The sequence below is a fragment of the Ursus maritimus genome, unplaced genomic scaffold (genome assembly GCF_017311325.1).
Source record: "Ursus maritimus isolate PB19 unplaced genomic scaffold, ASM1731132v1 scaffold_14, whole genome shotgun sequence".
In the NCBI taxonomy this organism is placed as follows: Eukaryota; Metazoa; Chordata; class Mammalia; order Carnivora; family Ursidae; genus Ursus; species Ursus maritimus.
The window spans coordinates 33,537,667-33,553,836 of NW_024423786.1; positions in this window are offsets into that span (position 1 = coordinate 33,537,667).

A 16,170-nucleotide genomic window follows, 5' to 3' on the forward strand; every position below is an offset into this window, starting at 1 on the left:
GATCTTGTTTGATGCTGGGTGAATACAAAGGAAACTGAGTTTCAGTGACTGCTGTTCATCAGGCTTGCAAGCACAGAGCAGTTAGCAGGGGTACACAAGGGAAATTCTTTACCTTTTTTGTTAAGTCCAAGAAAAAGCTATCTTTTCATACACAGGCTTCAAATACTTTGACAGCCCATCTTGAATTCGGTAACAGATAGTTGCTTAGAATAACTTAAGAGCAGATTCTTTTGGATAAAGAGACGTGAGCACTGACCTGTGAGTCAAAAGACCTGAGTTCTATTTTTGGCTTTGCCACTAGCTTTTTCCTTGGTGTGTGTCAAAATCGTCTAGTCCTTCTCCAGATCTAAAATGATATATTTTTTTACAACCGTTTCTTCACGCAAAGAATCGATGGAGTAACTGTCATTGTATTAGCTGTTTTACCCTGGAAAACAAGAATGGCCAGTGTGCTTTCATGATGGACTTTATTAACAAGGAGTTAAGTGTTTGTATTATATAGTCACCATATGTGTGTGTGTATACTTCATGCCAGTCCTCTGCCAGGGGGGTGCAACTGTAAATCGAGCAAGTGATTTTTAGGGGCTCAAGGGTTGTATCCTTTAGTGGGGCACTAGACAAATAAGCAAGCTATTGTAATGGGACCAATTATGGGGGAGCACCCAGGCTGTCATGGAGGACTTAGGAGATTCATGGATGAAGGATGAGGAGGACTTCTTGAAGAAGGTGACGCCTAGGGTGAGGTGGAGCCCCAAGTGGTGTTATCTGGGTGCCCTTGGTTTTGATGGTGCAAATAACAGAGGGGACGGTCTAGGTCCAAAGAAGAACAAGAGAATGGGAGATTTGGGAGTTGGGGGAGTGAAAGTAGACCTGTGGAACTGGAGATTAGCTTGGCTGGGGATGGGGGATGATGAAAGGGGCTAGACAGAGTGGCAGGTGTGAAGACCCTATGATCCACTAAGGAGATGAGATTTGAACTTAATCACCAAGGAGTTTCAGTAGGGTGCTGACACAAGGAGAGATGCTGAATTCTCTTTATTCTTTCATTCCGCATTCATTGCAATAACTACCTGCTTTTGGTGTTTGTGGGAGTACGTGGGGTTTGAAATTGGGCTGAGGGAGTGGTAGAATGACCTGGAAAGCAATAGAAAGATTATGAATATGGCCTTGGGAATCCTAGCAGCGCCCATTCTGATGCCATTGACCAAACACAATTTCTGCAGCCTTAATACCTTCAAAAGACCACTTTCTAAGTGAAGATGCTCCTGATGTGTAGTGGGGCTCCACACTACTTGTTGGTTTTGAGAATCTCTCCAAATGTCATCAGGAACCAAGTTCTTTTCAGTGAGTTTTGAGCAGAGCCGGAGAGTATGGCTCTTGTTTTAAAATCTTTGCAAACGTTTGCGGTTAATGGATGGCGTTAAACTGGCTTTGTTAGACTAATAGAAGGCAATTCAGAGTATACAGCTTCTGAAAGCGGTGTGAGAAAGTTCATGAACGGAAATGGTTTACTCCCTGAAATGTACAAGAGTGAGTGTGCAGCCACATTCCGTGTCTTGTGCATACCAGCTGCCTGTGACTCTAGTTTTGCAGGACTTCTATAGACCACTTTTGCACATTAGATAGTAACATTGCTCAACTGCCTTTTATCCATGAATCCTGACTTCCATGCTTCAGCTTGTGAACCAACATTCAGAGCTATTGCAGTCATAGCCTTACCTCCTAACAGATAGTTTTATTTCAGCAGGACTGCCATATTTGTATAGCAGAGTTTTCGTGATCATTTGAATATTTCTTTACTCTTGTCATTGTTTTATAAAAAGTAAGTGAAATGGAAAAATACAGGCAGTAATGTAGGGAGAAGTATGAGCCTCATAAACTTAACGTAATTGAGGTAAAGGTGGAAACCATTAGACATGTCTGGTATGGATGTTTTGCCTTCAGTCAGATGCTTTGGACCGAAGTTGGCTACCTCTATATCGTTGTGAGGGACAAAAACAAAGCTAAAGGCTGTGGACATATGAGATGTTGGAAACAAGCTTTGGGGATTATGATAAAGAGCAAGATGTAATTTGGGATTTTATTATTTATTTGTTTCAGTAACAGAGCTTCCCTTTTTGACACGTAAGTCTAGCAACTTCTGTTCAGCTTTCTTAAAAAGAACATATTCATAAAGCCATTTTCTATAAAAGTAGGGGATAGAAATTGAATTTTTCTTCAGTCTTATTTAGGAGAGTCCACCAGTCGGTAACCAATTTCTCTAGTTTGCTAGTTGGCATAGATGATCATTGTGCTAACAGAATTCTCTGTGTATTTTGGCAAGCAAGTAAAGAGAAACCAAAGCAAATAAAATGGTACTTAGCAAAGGATACACTTCAATCGATTTTCGTGATTCTATGGTTTCACTTGGTATACCGAAGAACAAAGACTAAATGCATCTTAGTCTTCGTCATAAGCCTTAAGGATGCTAAGATGGTGTATTTGGAGGCAAAGAGAAAGGGTAGGAATTAAGGTTTGTGTAGTTAACCTCACAGCCCCCCAATCCTCCAGGTCAGAAAGGTGTGTGGTGATCTGTTTTGGAAAATCTGGTTGATATCTGGGAGCTTATCTAACTCCTTTTTGGGCCTAGCCCACTTCTAACAAAGGATTGAATGGGATGTGAAATTCCAGTTCCCTTTGATGCCGCTTGTGGTTAAAGGGTGAATAATAAATCATGGGCGGTGTTAATCAGGTAGAAGATGGGAAACAATAGCTCTTGGATTTTTAGTCTCTTCCTGAACTGAGAGACTTAGTTTATCTTCAACTAAAAAGGCAGATAACTATTGGATTAGAAGGTCAAGAAATTTACAGGTATCTACTATGTGTCAGGCACTTTGCTAAGCATGTTCAAGAATTATCTCATTTAATCTTTACAATAAGTCCACGATTCTGCTATTATTTCTCATGGTGAGGAAATTAATGTTTAGAGAAGTAAAGAAACTTGCCTTCAGTAGCAAACCCTGAGACAAGTATTCTTGTGAACGTAATTATTTGGGACATACAGGCATCACCAGTGCGTGAGCAAGGGTATGAGACAGGGAGGAGCAGGCAGGCATCAAGGCAGTAGCTTATTCAGTAAGTTACTACGGTGGTGACTGGAGTTTAATCTCACAGGGAAACTCTGGAGATGGTGGAAAACACCTCCCTTAGATAAGCACACGTGAGGGGGGAGGGAACAGGGATGTATAACCACCTGCTTCTGTCAGTTGTTTTTTCCTTTTATTTTTTTAAATTTATTTTTATTAACTTTATTTTTTACTGTAGAAAAATATATATAACATAACATTTACAATTTTAACCGCTTTTAAATGTACACGTCTATGGTGTTAAGTATATTCACAATGTTGTGAAACCATTATGTCCATCCATCTCCAGAATTTTTTTTTAAGAGAGGGAAGAAGGGTGGGAGAAAGAGAGAGAGATTGAGAATGAACGAGAATCTTAAGCAGGCTCAACACCCAGCATGGACCCCGATGCGGGGCTGGATCTCACAACCCTGAAATCATGACCTGAACTGAAATCAAGAGTCAGAAGCTTAACCGACTAAGCCATTCAGGTGTTCCCATCTCCAGAATTTTTGCATCATCCCAAATGGAAACTCTACACCCATTAAACAATGACTCCCCATTCCTTCCTGCCCCCAGCTCCTTGGAAGCCATGATTCTACCTTCTGTCTCTACGAATTTGACTATTCTAGGTACCTCATGCAAGTGGAATCATACAAAATTTGTCCCTTTGTGTCTGGCTTAATTCACTTAGCAAAATATATTCAAGGCTCATCCTTGATGAAGCATGAATGAGAATTTCATTTCTTCTTAAGGATGAATAATACTCCATTGTATTTATATACCACATTTTGTTTATCCATTCATCCACTGATGGGAATTTGGTTTGTTTCTATCTTTTGGCTATTGTGAATAATGCCTCTGTGAACATTGGTGTATAAACATCTCTGCCAGTTGTTTTTGAGGGTGATTAATTACCTCGCACTTCCATCTCGCACCCTGTAAGAGTGGAGTAGTTTTCCAAGGTTCAAAGGAAGTCCTCACTAAAGATGCTGATATTGGCGGTGTGAAGTCCTTTGGAGCACTCTAAAATGTTCAAGTCAGAGGGACAGTAGTAGGGCACTTAACAGCATCTACTCATCAGGCTGTTATACAAAGAAGTGGAGAAGCTAGTGTTTGAATCTTGTACTCTTGACTCAAAGCCCATGCTTTTAACTGCTCTGCACTGAGCTGCCTTTAATTACAAGTGTAATAGCAATGGGATACAAAGATGAATGAGACATGGTTATTGCCTTTAAAGATCTACCAGGGTTGAATCATCTGTCTTGCAAAAGGTTCATGGGAAGACGATGGCATTACTTAGTACAATCTGGAACTCATAGAGCCAATCATTGTAAGATGGAATCACAGATAGCAGGTGCAGGGGACCCCTTTCTCTTGACATCCTGTAGTGAGGCATGCTTGGGCCAGGCATGGCTGGACTCTTCGTGGGACTGTGCTCCAAGGCAGGCACTTACACATGTGGTGACCATTGGTGTTACGAGTTCCAGCCTACACCCATTGATGTTTCCTGCTGTTCACTTGAGCTGTTTGCATAACTATATTAGCTCAGCAGGATTTATCCTCCTTCAAGCCTTTCCAATGATTGCCTTCCTCTTGATGTCCAAGCATTAGGAACAGCTATTTGTTAGGAAAGAAATTAGGGCCCAGGAATGCTAAAGAGAATACATTTAGAGACAGTTAAAATGGTTGGTTATGTATATCTGTGCCTCAAAAGACATCACTTACAAGTGATTTGCATTTATCTAGAGACCTAACATGAGTTATCTTATCCATGAAAGAATGACATTACCGGATTGGTACTGTGGCAAAAGGAGGAAAGAAATGAGAAATCAGTGAGAAAGTGCTGCTCTATATTTTAACCTTAACGTTAGATATTTTGTTTTAGTACTGCATTTGTGGGAGCTGGGTGTATTAATTAGACACTGTTAGGTTATGCTGAGATAACAGCCTCCAAATCGCAGTGGTTTACTTTTCTCTCATGGGTCGTCTGTGTGCTGCCCTACATTGTCTTTATTTGGGTTCTCAGGCTGAAGGAGTGGTCCCTTTCTTGGATGAGCCCGTCTCACTGTAAAGAAGAAGAAACCAATGGATTGCACCTGAGATGGCTCTTACAGCTTCTGTTTGGATACGGCATGTGATTGCATCTGGCAAAACAAGTCACATGGCCAAGCCTAATGTCAGAAGGGCAGGAAGGATTCTCCTTTTAAGGGAAATAGACTGTGGGGATGGACTAACTAGAGAGGGACAGTGAATATTTTGAACAAATGATGCAATTTGTTGCGCTGGCAAAAATTTTACCCTTATGAGCTAATTGTTTAGCAACCTTTTTAATCATCCAGTCTTTGTAGAGCCATTGCAACGTGTTTGATCTTGTTATTCCTCTTTTATACATAAGGAAAAAACATATTGTGCTTAAGGGTCTAGTTCTCCTCTTGGAATCCATGTAAAACCATCCACATAAGCAGTATTATTATTTCTAATAATTCAGTCAATTTACTGTCTTTCTAGAATCGATCATCAAGATTAAAGAGAACACAAGGCTGAGAATTCGAAAGCTTTTCATAGTCGTATGTGAAATTAATAGAGAGCAAAGAACTAATTATTAACGATAAGATGATCATCCTTTAATATTGATGGAGATGAGGGTTGTACTCGGTATTTACTAAGCTTCGGGCACTGTGCTGAGCACTTGCTCTTTCTCTGATTTATTTATTTATTTATTTTTAAAGATTTTATTTATTTATTCGACAGAGAGAGACAGCCAGCGAGAGAGGGAACACAAGCAGGGGGAGTGGGAGAGGAAGAAGCAGGCTCATAGCAGAGGAGCCTGATGCGGGGCTCGATCCCGGAACGCCGGTATCACGCCCTGAGCCGAAGGCAGATGCTTAACTGCTGTGCCACCCAGGCGCCCCTCTTTCTCTGATTTAATCAGGACTCACGTTAGTTTGGTGAAGTAGCCATTGTTACTCCAGTGGCCATTGTTATTCACTGAGGCTCAGAGAAGTTTGGTGACTTGCTCAAGGTTGAAAGATAATAAATGTGGGATTCAGGACTCAAATGTAATAAATATGGGATTCAGGACTTAAACAGAATTTCCGAAAGTTGGATGAGATACTTTTTTTTTTTTTAAGATTTTATTTATTTATTTATTTTTTAAAGATTTTATTTATTTATTCAACAGAGATAGAGACAGCCAGCGAGAGAGGGAACACAGCAGGGGGAGTGGGAGAGGAAGAAGCAGGCTCACAGCAGAGGAGCCTGATGTGGGGCTTGATCCCATAATGCCGGGATCACGCCCTGAGCCGAAGGCAGATGCTTAACCGCTGTGCCACCCAGGCACCCCTATTTATTTATTTTTGAGAGAAAGAGAGTGCTTGTGCCAGCGGGTTCAGGGCGGGAGAGGGGGGCAGAGGAAGAAGCAGGCTCCCCACTGAGCAGGGAGCCCAAGGAGGGGCTCAATCCCAGGACCCCGGATTCATGACCTGAGCTGAAGATGGATGCTTAACCCACTGAGCCGCCCAGGCACCCAGATGAGATACCTTTTAAAGAATTAATTTGTAGCACCCCAGAATTGACTTAAATCATTGTATTGTAGTGACTGTAATATGTAATGTCTAGTGATTATAATGGTAATATGTAATGTAATTGCAGGTGAGGTTTTTTGTTTTGTTTTTTAGCTCCTACTCCTTTATAAAACCTAAATCAATTTAGAAATTAAGTATACTTCAGGGCATCTGGCTGGCTCAGTCATGGAGCACGCGACTCTTAATCTTGGGGTGGTGGGTTTGAGCCCCACGTTGGGTATAGAGATTACTAAAAATAAACTTAAAAAAAAAGAAATTAAGTACACTTCATATTATTAATTCAAATAGATAAAATTAATTTAACCGCATTAACTAAGTTACTGCTTGTAAATAAATATGATCAATACGTAAAAAACTGCTTACTATTCTGGGTGAGTTCTTTGGTATCAGCTGCTCTACCCTGCCATGTACTGGGTGGTGACTTAGTTTTCCCACCATATTCACAATATTCAACTTCTGCGAAACTTTGATTTACGTTGAGGAACTTGACCTCCCTTACCTTTCACTGAGTAAGAACACATCATTTAGATTCCCAAGTCCATCTTTTTTCCTTTCTCAATTGAACCAAGGTGATTCCTGAGGGTAGGGCTTGTTGCTCAAACACGCTGGGCCTGGCTGCTGTGATGAGCAAGGGTATCCTGACATTATTTGTTTTCAGAGTATTGAAATAAAAACAACCTTAAGTTCTCACGAGATTTATAAATTCTTTTTTTTTTTTAAAGATTTTATTTATTTATTTGACACAGAGGGAGAGCACCAACAGGGGGAGCGGCAGGCAGAGGGAGAGGGAGAAGCAGGCTCCCTGCTGAGCAGGGGACCCCGGGATCATGACCTGAGCTGAAGGCAGACGTGTCACCAACTGAGCCACCCGGGCGCCCCTGGAAATCCTTATACACAGATGTGGACCTACCCCTTCCTCCGTACTTGCCCAGGTTAAAAAACTGGGTTTTCTCTCTTGTGCACGGCTCTGTCTTTATTTCGTGAGACTCTCTCCATCGAGACCACACCCTGTACTCCTAGAGAGGCTCTCATCTATTTCCAATGTTCACAACGACTGGCAGCCTTGCACAATAACTAGTTATTGCTCATGTTACCTGAATAAAGGGGCTGTGGCTCCCCTTTGAAATGGGGGGCTTTGGGTCTCTGGAAGGTCAGAAACCATCTTACAGATTTGTTCTCTGGAAATATTGTTGAAGAGATTTGAACTATGTGCTCTAATTTCCCTTTTAATATATTTTTATATTTGAGAAGCTCACCCTTATCTGTGCACTAAGAGATTTAACGGAGTTTCTTGATGACTTAAGGTAGATACCGACTCTCAGTCACTAGGATTTCAGTTGTTTTGAGGCATCTCCGAGTACCATTCAGCACCGCCTTGTGCTTGGCCCTTACTAAAGACTCATGTGACTCCTTCATGATGATCAGTCATATTTTTCAGAGACCCCAGAATTATGATATGGCATTTATTCTTTCTCTTCTTTGCAGAATACATAGATGAATGCTTGTCTCTAAAATGTACACATTGAAGCCATTTCCCATCTCTTGCTATTGATGGTGGTCCTTTTTTTTTCTTCTTTTTTTTGGAATAGCTTAAAATCTTTGCCAGAATTTTTCCTTGTGTGTGTGATTATGTGTATATTCTGTTCTAGCAAAAGCCTATTTAGACATAATCCCTCATGTTGATTTTAAATGTAGAAAAATTTTGCGTGATTGAGTTTTTAAGGGCATAGGGGTAGAGTTGTTATTCTTCTGCCTTTCTATCACTTTCTCTAGAACATCTGTTGATGGAGAAATTTTTAGTGTAAACCCAATAATTCCCGAATATTCTTTTTTTTTTGTAAGTACACTATAGCTAAAGCTTTGCCAATTGACATTTTATGTTTGCAGATTAAAGAAAATGCACAGATGTTTTAAAAATGAATCTAAAAACCTTATTTATCTCTTCAGTGCAACCAGCTTAATTTGTTACATTTATGAAGCTTTATGAGGCAATGAATAATGTTGTTATAGTCAGTATATTATATTAACCATAACTGTCTTTTTATTTTGATTTAGCGTCTCAGCTTTTCTATTTTTACTGTTTATTGTTTGGGATTTTGCTATATTTTTAACTTGTGGGTTTAGGTGTGTACTAGATAGTGGTATTCCTTTAGCAAAGGTTTTTAGGTGTTTCAGGTTTTAAATTTAATCCTTTAGAATAAATTGACAGAGTTTGAAATTAAAACTACGGAAATGGTTAAGGGAAAGTGCAGTTAACTAATACATGGATATACAGAGGCCTTACCTTGTGGTACAGAATATAGTCAGCCTCTTCTCTTAAGTACCTTACCATAAAATAGAGCCAAGGCAGCTGAACATGTAATCATGCTAAATCTTCACATGGAAAACAGTAATTATAAAACGAGTTGAGGGAACGGAAGGAGAGAGTAGTGATGTGTGGATGAATGTGTTTGAGTTGCAGAGTGCTTCTTGGAGAATGATGGGAAAGCATTTTTTAAAATCTCTGCTACATCAAACTTGACTTTTTTCCTTTATTTATTTATTTATTTATTTATTTATTTAACACAGAGAGAGAGAGAGAGAGAGAGAGAGAGACAGCCAGCGAGAGAGAGAACACAAGCAGGGGAGTGGGAGAGGAAGAAGCAGACTCCCAGTGGAGGAGCCTGATGTGGGGCTTGATCCCAGAACACTGGGATCACGCCCTGAGCCAAAGGCAGCCACTTAATGACTGAGCCATCCAGGCGCCCCTTGACTCTTTTTCCTGATTCATACCATTGTGGAATTTAAAAATGAAATGGCTTGTTATTGGGACTTTCGATATCTACGGATGTGTAATATTGTAGCCTGAAGATGATGGGAAAATGGCCATTTTTCTTTCCAGTTTAAAAATGGTTGATGTCTTGAGCAGTTTTGAATATTAGGCTGAGTTTGACGTAGGAGTGTCTGACCAGGCAAGCTTCAGGGACTGAGAGAATTCTAAGACAATTTGGAATTTAGAAACCAGTGTGCCCTGTTCTGGTAGCCTTGAACTTATCACAGTTAGCTTTCTTTTAGCATTAGCTGTGTGCTGGGCATTGTGCTAATTACTTTTCTTTTATTATCTTATTCAATCTTTCCCCAATCACTATGAAAAGTACTGCTATTATCTCCATTTACAGCTGAGAAAAGTGAAGATTGGAGAAGTTAAGTAATTTGCTTAAGGCTGCATGTCAAGAAATTAAAGATGTGTCTCCAGTCAGATCTGATTTTGAGGCCCTTTCTTTCCTTTTAAAAAATACTATGTCAGGGCACCTGGGTGACACAGTTAAGTGTCAGACTCTTGGTTTCAGCTCAGGTTGTGGTCTCAGGGTTGTGAGATCGAGCCCCACGTTGGGCTCCATGCTCAGTATGGAGTCTGCTTGGGACTCTCTTTCCCTCTTCCGCTGCCCCTCCCCCACCCCATGCACAGGTGGGCATATTCTCTCTCTCAAATAAATAAATAGATCTTTAAAAAGTTATTAAAAAGCAAACGCTATGTCTCACCTTCCTGGCTATGGTAACAAAATTGTTGTATTAATTGTCGTGGAAGTGATTTCAATGATATGATGAAAATGTCATAATATTAAATATGTTCTTTCAAATATTCAAAACTGTTTTGCGTATCTTCTGGCGTACCCTTAGTTCTGGTCGGGAAGAGCCCCTGCACAGGGCCGCAAGCTCTAAGGGCCCTCTCTGGCCTTCATCTGACTGCATCTCCCCCATGGGGGAGGAGTCTGCACCTGGAGCCTATGCCAGCATTTTAGGGTCCACTCTGGGTACCCACAGGCCTGAGACCTCCCTTCTTAAAGGACCCTGAGTTGTCTTCCAGGGTCTGTTAGGGCTTTTTTGCCAGGTCTGTCCTCCTGAGGAGAAATCATGTTACCGGTAGGCCTGGAGTTGCCGAGGGGCGCCTATTTGTAAAAGTATAGACCAGGTGTCAGCAAAGTACTGCCTGTGGGCTGAATCCAGCTAACACTTGTTTCTATAAATAAAGTTTTATTGGAACACAGCCACAGTCATCTGATGGGCTGCTTTTGTGCTGAAATGCAGAGTTGAGTAGTTGTGACAAAGACTAATGGCCCACAAAACCTAAAATATTTACTATCTGGTATTTTATAGAAAAAGTTTGCTGGCCCCTGGTCTAGACAGAACTAGCCTAGTGTTCAGGCTGCAGAATTCATGTGCATGTGTATGAGACCCATGGCTAAACCAGGGGTGTGGAGAGAAGGATGTTGGTTGGAGACAGGCCTGCCTCTTGCCACCATGTTTTGGCTAGAACTTTGAAGAATCCAAGATTTCTTAGTTTAAAATTTAAACTTCACCTTCCACATTTTTATGTTTGTCAAGGTCGGAAGATAGAATATATTTTATTTACCAGTTTGTTAATTTGATTTGTAACTGTAAAATGTATGGATATATGGTACTCGGGCCTCTATTTGTACCCTTGCCCTGGGCTCCACAAATGTTAGAAGTGTTAAACCCTGGGGTACAGGGTAAGGGTTTAATAGGAGGCCAGAGAGGCCCCAATAAATAATCACACAAATTAATATAGAATTATAAAGTGTGGAAGGGCTTTTGGGTCATATATGGGTTGTTCAAAAACCTTGCTCCAAGTTTGATTTGTCCAAATTAAACCAAAGATGCTGGAACACACCTGCCAGCTTAGCTGGGAGTTCTAGGTCTTTCATCCAGGGCTCCCCCTACCTCTCTCTACCTCTCTGTGTCTTTTCTCCTGACCCCCTACTCCAGAATCACACTGCCCCAAAGTGAGGGGGATATGGATATAAATCCCATACCTAAGCCCAGAGACAGTTTCTGTCCAACTATTCTGCTATATGATTGAATCTTTGAGCAACAAGGTGTTGGCATTGAGACTGGTCTTCTTCAGATAGAAAGATGCTCTGGTCCCTACTATATGGTCCTGCAAGGGAAGGCGAACCCAGTTTCCCAGTGGCCAGCTCGGCCACTGGTGTGCCACGCATGGTGCAGCAGATGCTGATGGTACCTCACTGACATCTCAGCACTCATGGACTGTACTTGGAACATGAAGGCTATCTCATGGCCTCTATGCAATGCAGGCCGGAAGTGCTAGGGGAGCAGATGTCTGCCGATGGCCAATGGGTACCTTACCCTTATGGAGGTATAACTCTGAGGCAGGCTCTACACTGTTTCTCAGAGCTCCTTCAGCAGGACTGAACCCAGTTTCCCACAGCAGAAACTCCCTTGAAAATGTACCCCATATTGACTTATTCCATTTCCATGTTTTAGTGCCAAATTCTTCCCTGAGTGCTTCCTGGGATTATCTTCTAAATGAACCATCAGTACCCAAATCCCTTTCTCAGTGTCTGATTGTGGGGAGCCCTGCCTGGAACACTTAGGCCTCCTCATGGGTCAGATCCTTGTACATAGCATTGTGCCCCACTGCACAGGCTCCACACAGCATGGCATGGTCTCTAGGAGCTTCCCACCTCACCCACATGCTTTGTCCATACAGGCTTCTCCATGACTCCTGGGTCACTTGTCTTGAGTCCCAATCACCAGCATGGATACCCTCTTACCTTGAAGTAATCATTTTGTTCCTGCTAGCTGTAGTATTGTTTGTAACCATGTTCATTGTCTCCTACCACGCTCACTTACTCTGAATCTTGGGCTTTGTGACTGGAGTGTCAGTGGCTTTCCTCCCTGGGGGCTCCAGAATCCTTTGTGCATGTTGATTACTCTCCTGTATGGTTTCCTGTTTTGCAAACCAAGAGTCTGAGGAGGTGCAGCCTTGATTGGGTCTTTCATACCATGAGAAAAAGGATTATGCTTTGAGAGAACGTAGCCAAGAGACCTGATTTGGAAGGGTGACACCTTGTAGAGGGTATGCTATTGGGTGGTGTGATCTAAGTGATGACTGGGAATGAGCCCTGCAGAGAGAGTAGCACAGGTGAAGCTCTGAGTCGGGAAGGGACTTGAGGCAACTGAGCATGAGAGAGAGGACTCAGGCAGAGTCAGTGATTAGAATGGCAAGAAAGAGGGCGCCTGGGTGGCTCAGTCGTTAAGCGTCTGCCTTTGGCTCAGGGCCTGATCCCAGAGTCCTGGGATCAAGCCCTGCATCCGGCTCCCTGCTCTGCTGGGAGCCTGCTTCTTCCTCTCCCACTCCCTCTGCTTGTGTTCTCTCTCTTGCTGGCTGTCTCTCTCTCTGTCAAATAAATAAATTTTAAAAATCTTAAAAAAAAAAAAAAAGAATGGCAAGAAAGGAGGCTGGAACTGTTGGCATTGGCCAAATCCTGTAGGGCCTCAGGCCACGGAAAGGATTTTGGTCTTTGTCCAAAGAGAATCGGGATGCTTTGAAGGGCTTTAAGTGGGTCAGGGGAGGTATTTTGTGATCAGAAGTGCACTTTAGAATCCGATGTGTGAGACAGAAGGAGGAGGATTAGAAAAGGAGAGATGCTTTGGGAGGGTATGGGAGAGCTGAAGCAAATCATGTTGGTGCAATAGGGTGGTGACAGTAGAAGTGGAAATGAGAGCTGATCAAGACAGATTTGGAGGCAGAATTGATAGGATTTGGTAACGGACTCAAACTAGGTGGTGACGGAGAATGAATTCTTTTTTAAGATATTTTAGGGGCTCAGTCGGTTAAGTGTCTGACTTTTGGTTTTAGCTCAGGTCATGATCTCAGGGTCCTGAGTTTGGGCCCCATGTCAGGCTTCCCACTCAGTGTGGAGTCTGCTTGAGATTCCTTCCCCTCTGCTCCACCCCCCCCATTCGCACTCTCTCTCTAAAATACATACATAAATAAATAAAGTCTTTAAAAAAAGATTTTTATATGGGTAAGAGTGGTAAAATGTAAATGCTTAGAGGGGCAAGCATGAAAAGAGGGAATCAGACTGAATATAAGGCCATAACAAACAGAAGGGACTGTGGCAAACTGGAGGGGGCATGCTCTCCCTTGAAGGGGTAACTGCTGGTTGGCTCTAACCAGTTGTTGTCATGTAGGGAAATGGGTTTGACATTGTCAGATTTTCAGATTTTTCAGAAGATGCTGCAATCTATATTTTAATGTGAAATGTCTGTATCTCTCCCTGTTGGCAACTAGATCAAAATTCTAAAGAACACTGTGCTAGCCATAGACGACACATCTGCGGGCAGCATCTGGCTCCTGGGCAGCTGCTTCTTGCTTGAGATTTGTTCTACACTCTGTCTTCCTCTAGAAGAATTTCAAAATTAACTGTACTCTGTGACACGAAATATTTTAAAAGTTAGGGATGCTGAGAAGAAAAAAAAAGGATATTTTAATTTGGGCTAAATCTTGGGAGATACTGATGATCTCAGCTCACACGGTCTGTCAGCAGGGCTCAGGTGATGGGCTGAGGCTGAGATCTGTGGAAATAAACTTAACCTAATTTAGAGCAGATAGCAGGAAGTGCTTTCATCTTAAAATAGACCATTCCAGACCATGATAGTCTGAGACACTTGAGGTAGACAGAAATCAAGGCTCTCTCCACCTTGTTTCCCCCTGAGCTTAGAGATCAAGAGTCCATAAACCTTTTAAAGAATGAGTGGATGAGTGTATATTTTATTTATGAATCCATATGCAATTAGAGAAAGTATTCTTAGAGGTTCATAATAGCATCTTTGATTTGATTTTGTTTTTGAGCCTTAAATGGACCTTATCCTCAAACTTTGAATTTTTTTCATGAGATGCTTTTGAAGTGAAAGGTGTCATGCAATTAATTTCTTTGGTGTTGTATTCAGCAACATTTGTCTGTTTCTGTGCTCAGTTTAATCTAATTAATAATTTGTCCTTCTTAGGATTGTACATCACAACTGTATAAGAAAGCAGGTGTTTTTAAGAGTTTACCAGAAAGCTTAATGATTGAACCTATCTTGGCTTCATAATAGTATTTGAAATAGTAAAATCTTAACTTTGACCTTATTTCCTGTAATGCATTTATAGGTAGGTGGAAAAGCTTAGAAATGGTTACCTTGAAGTCAGTCATGGGAAATAGAAGGCATTATTGCATTATTGATTGCTAAATAAAGTTGATCTCTTTGCTTTTTCTCAGGGATTCATTTTACAGAACTAAAAAAAAAATTCAGGATAGTCGAGAATTAGGAGACTACAACCCAAAAAAGCCCAAGTGTCAAAACAAGTACCTAAAAATATATCAGGAGACTTAAACACAGCTGGGGGTGGGGGGTTTGTGAGTGACTCAGTAGAACAAGTAGGAATCATGAGGCTTAGGAGGACATGACAGCCATGGGAACTCGCCTTGGCTTACCTTGTCAACTGGGCCTGTCTCATCTGTGAAATGAACATCACCCTATGTGCTGCAGCTAGCTATAAGGGCAAAATTGTCCTAGGAAACCATCCCGCTCTTTGTAAATACGGGGAAAGGGAGTAATTCCCAAATAAAGTGTTGGGCCTAGGTTGCTAATGACGATTTATCGTTAAGAAGATGTGTACTGGTGAAGAAATTATGCTGTTACCATTTTGATGGTCTCTGAAATTCCTCTTTGATTTAATGAGTTCTGTGGAATTGTACATAATGCCCCTTGTCTGGTGTGGTCTTGCAGTAACCAACATCCACCTGTTTCCTTACTTCCTAGACAACACAGACTGATGGTGATGGACTTGTATTCCTTTTGACAGTCTAGCTTCTCTGCTGAGTGTTTGAAAAATAGATAGAGAATTACATTTATTTCTTGTTCTAATAGGGTCAAAACTCCAACCAGTCCTTATTTTGATCTCCTGTATTTCCTATCACTCTTTGGGTTGACTGGTTGATCCTTCTATTACACATAGTGCTGGCTGTCACTCATGCACCTTATTTTATTTTTTTATTTTATTTTTAGATTTTAATTATTTATTTGAGAAAGAGAAAGCAGAGTAAGAGAGAGACCTTTGTCTCCCCCCCCACCCCAACCTCCGCTCCTGCTCTCTCTCTTACTCTGCTCTCTCTCTTTCATGCACCTAATTTTAGATGGCAGCTGGGCTGGAAGGTCTAAGAGGCCTGTGTCACTAGTCTGGTGTCTTTCTCGGTGCTGGCTTTTAGCTGGGATACTTTGGCTCTCCTTCTCGTAGCCTCTCTTTATGTGGTATCTCATCTTCTGAAATTTTTCTATGTGACTTCTCTTTACAGTAAGATAGCTTGGACCTTAAATCTCTGTTTTTTAAGGCCGCTGGGCTTCTTCAGAGCTAGGCTCAGAGCAGGAACAGAGCCACTTCTGCAGCATCTGCTGGTCCAAGGAGTCACAGGGCCAGTCTAGATTCAGGTAGAAGGGAAATAGAATTCACCTCTTTGTGGGAGGTGAGACAAAGGTGTACAGTAAGGGGAAGAATTGGTGGCCATCTTGGAGACTCATGGTGGCCATTAAAAATCATGTTTTAATAAGATGTTTTATGGCATTAATGTTAAGTAGAAAAAAAGACATGACACTGAGATAAAACTTTGAAGAAAAAGAAGAATACAAGA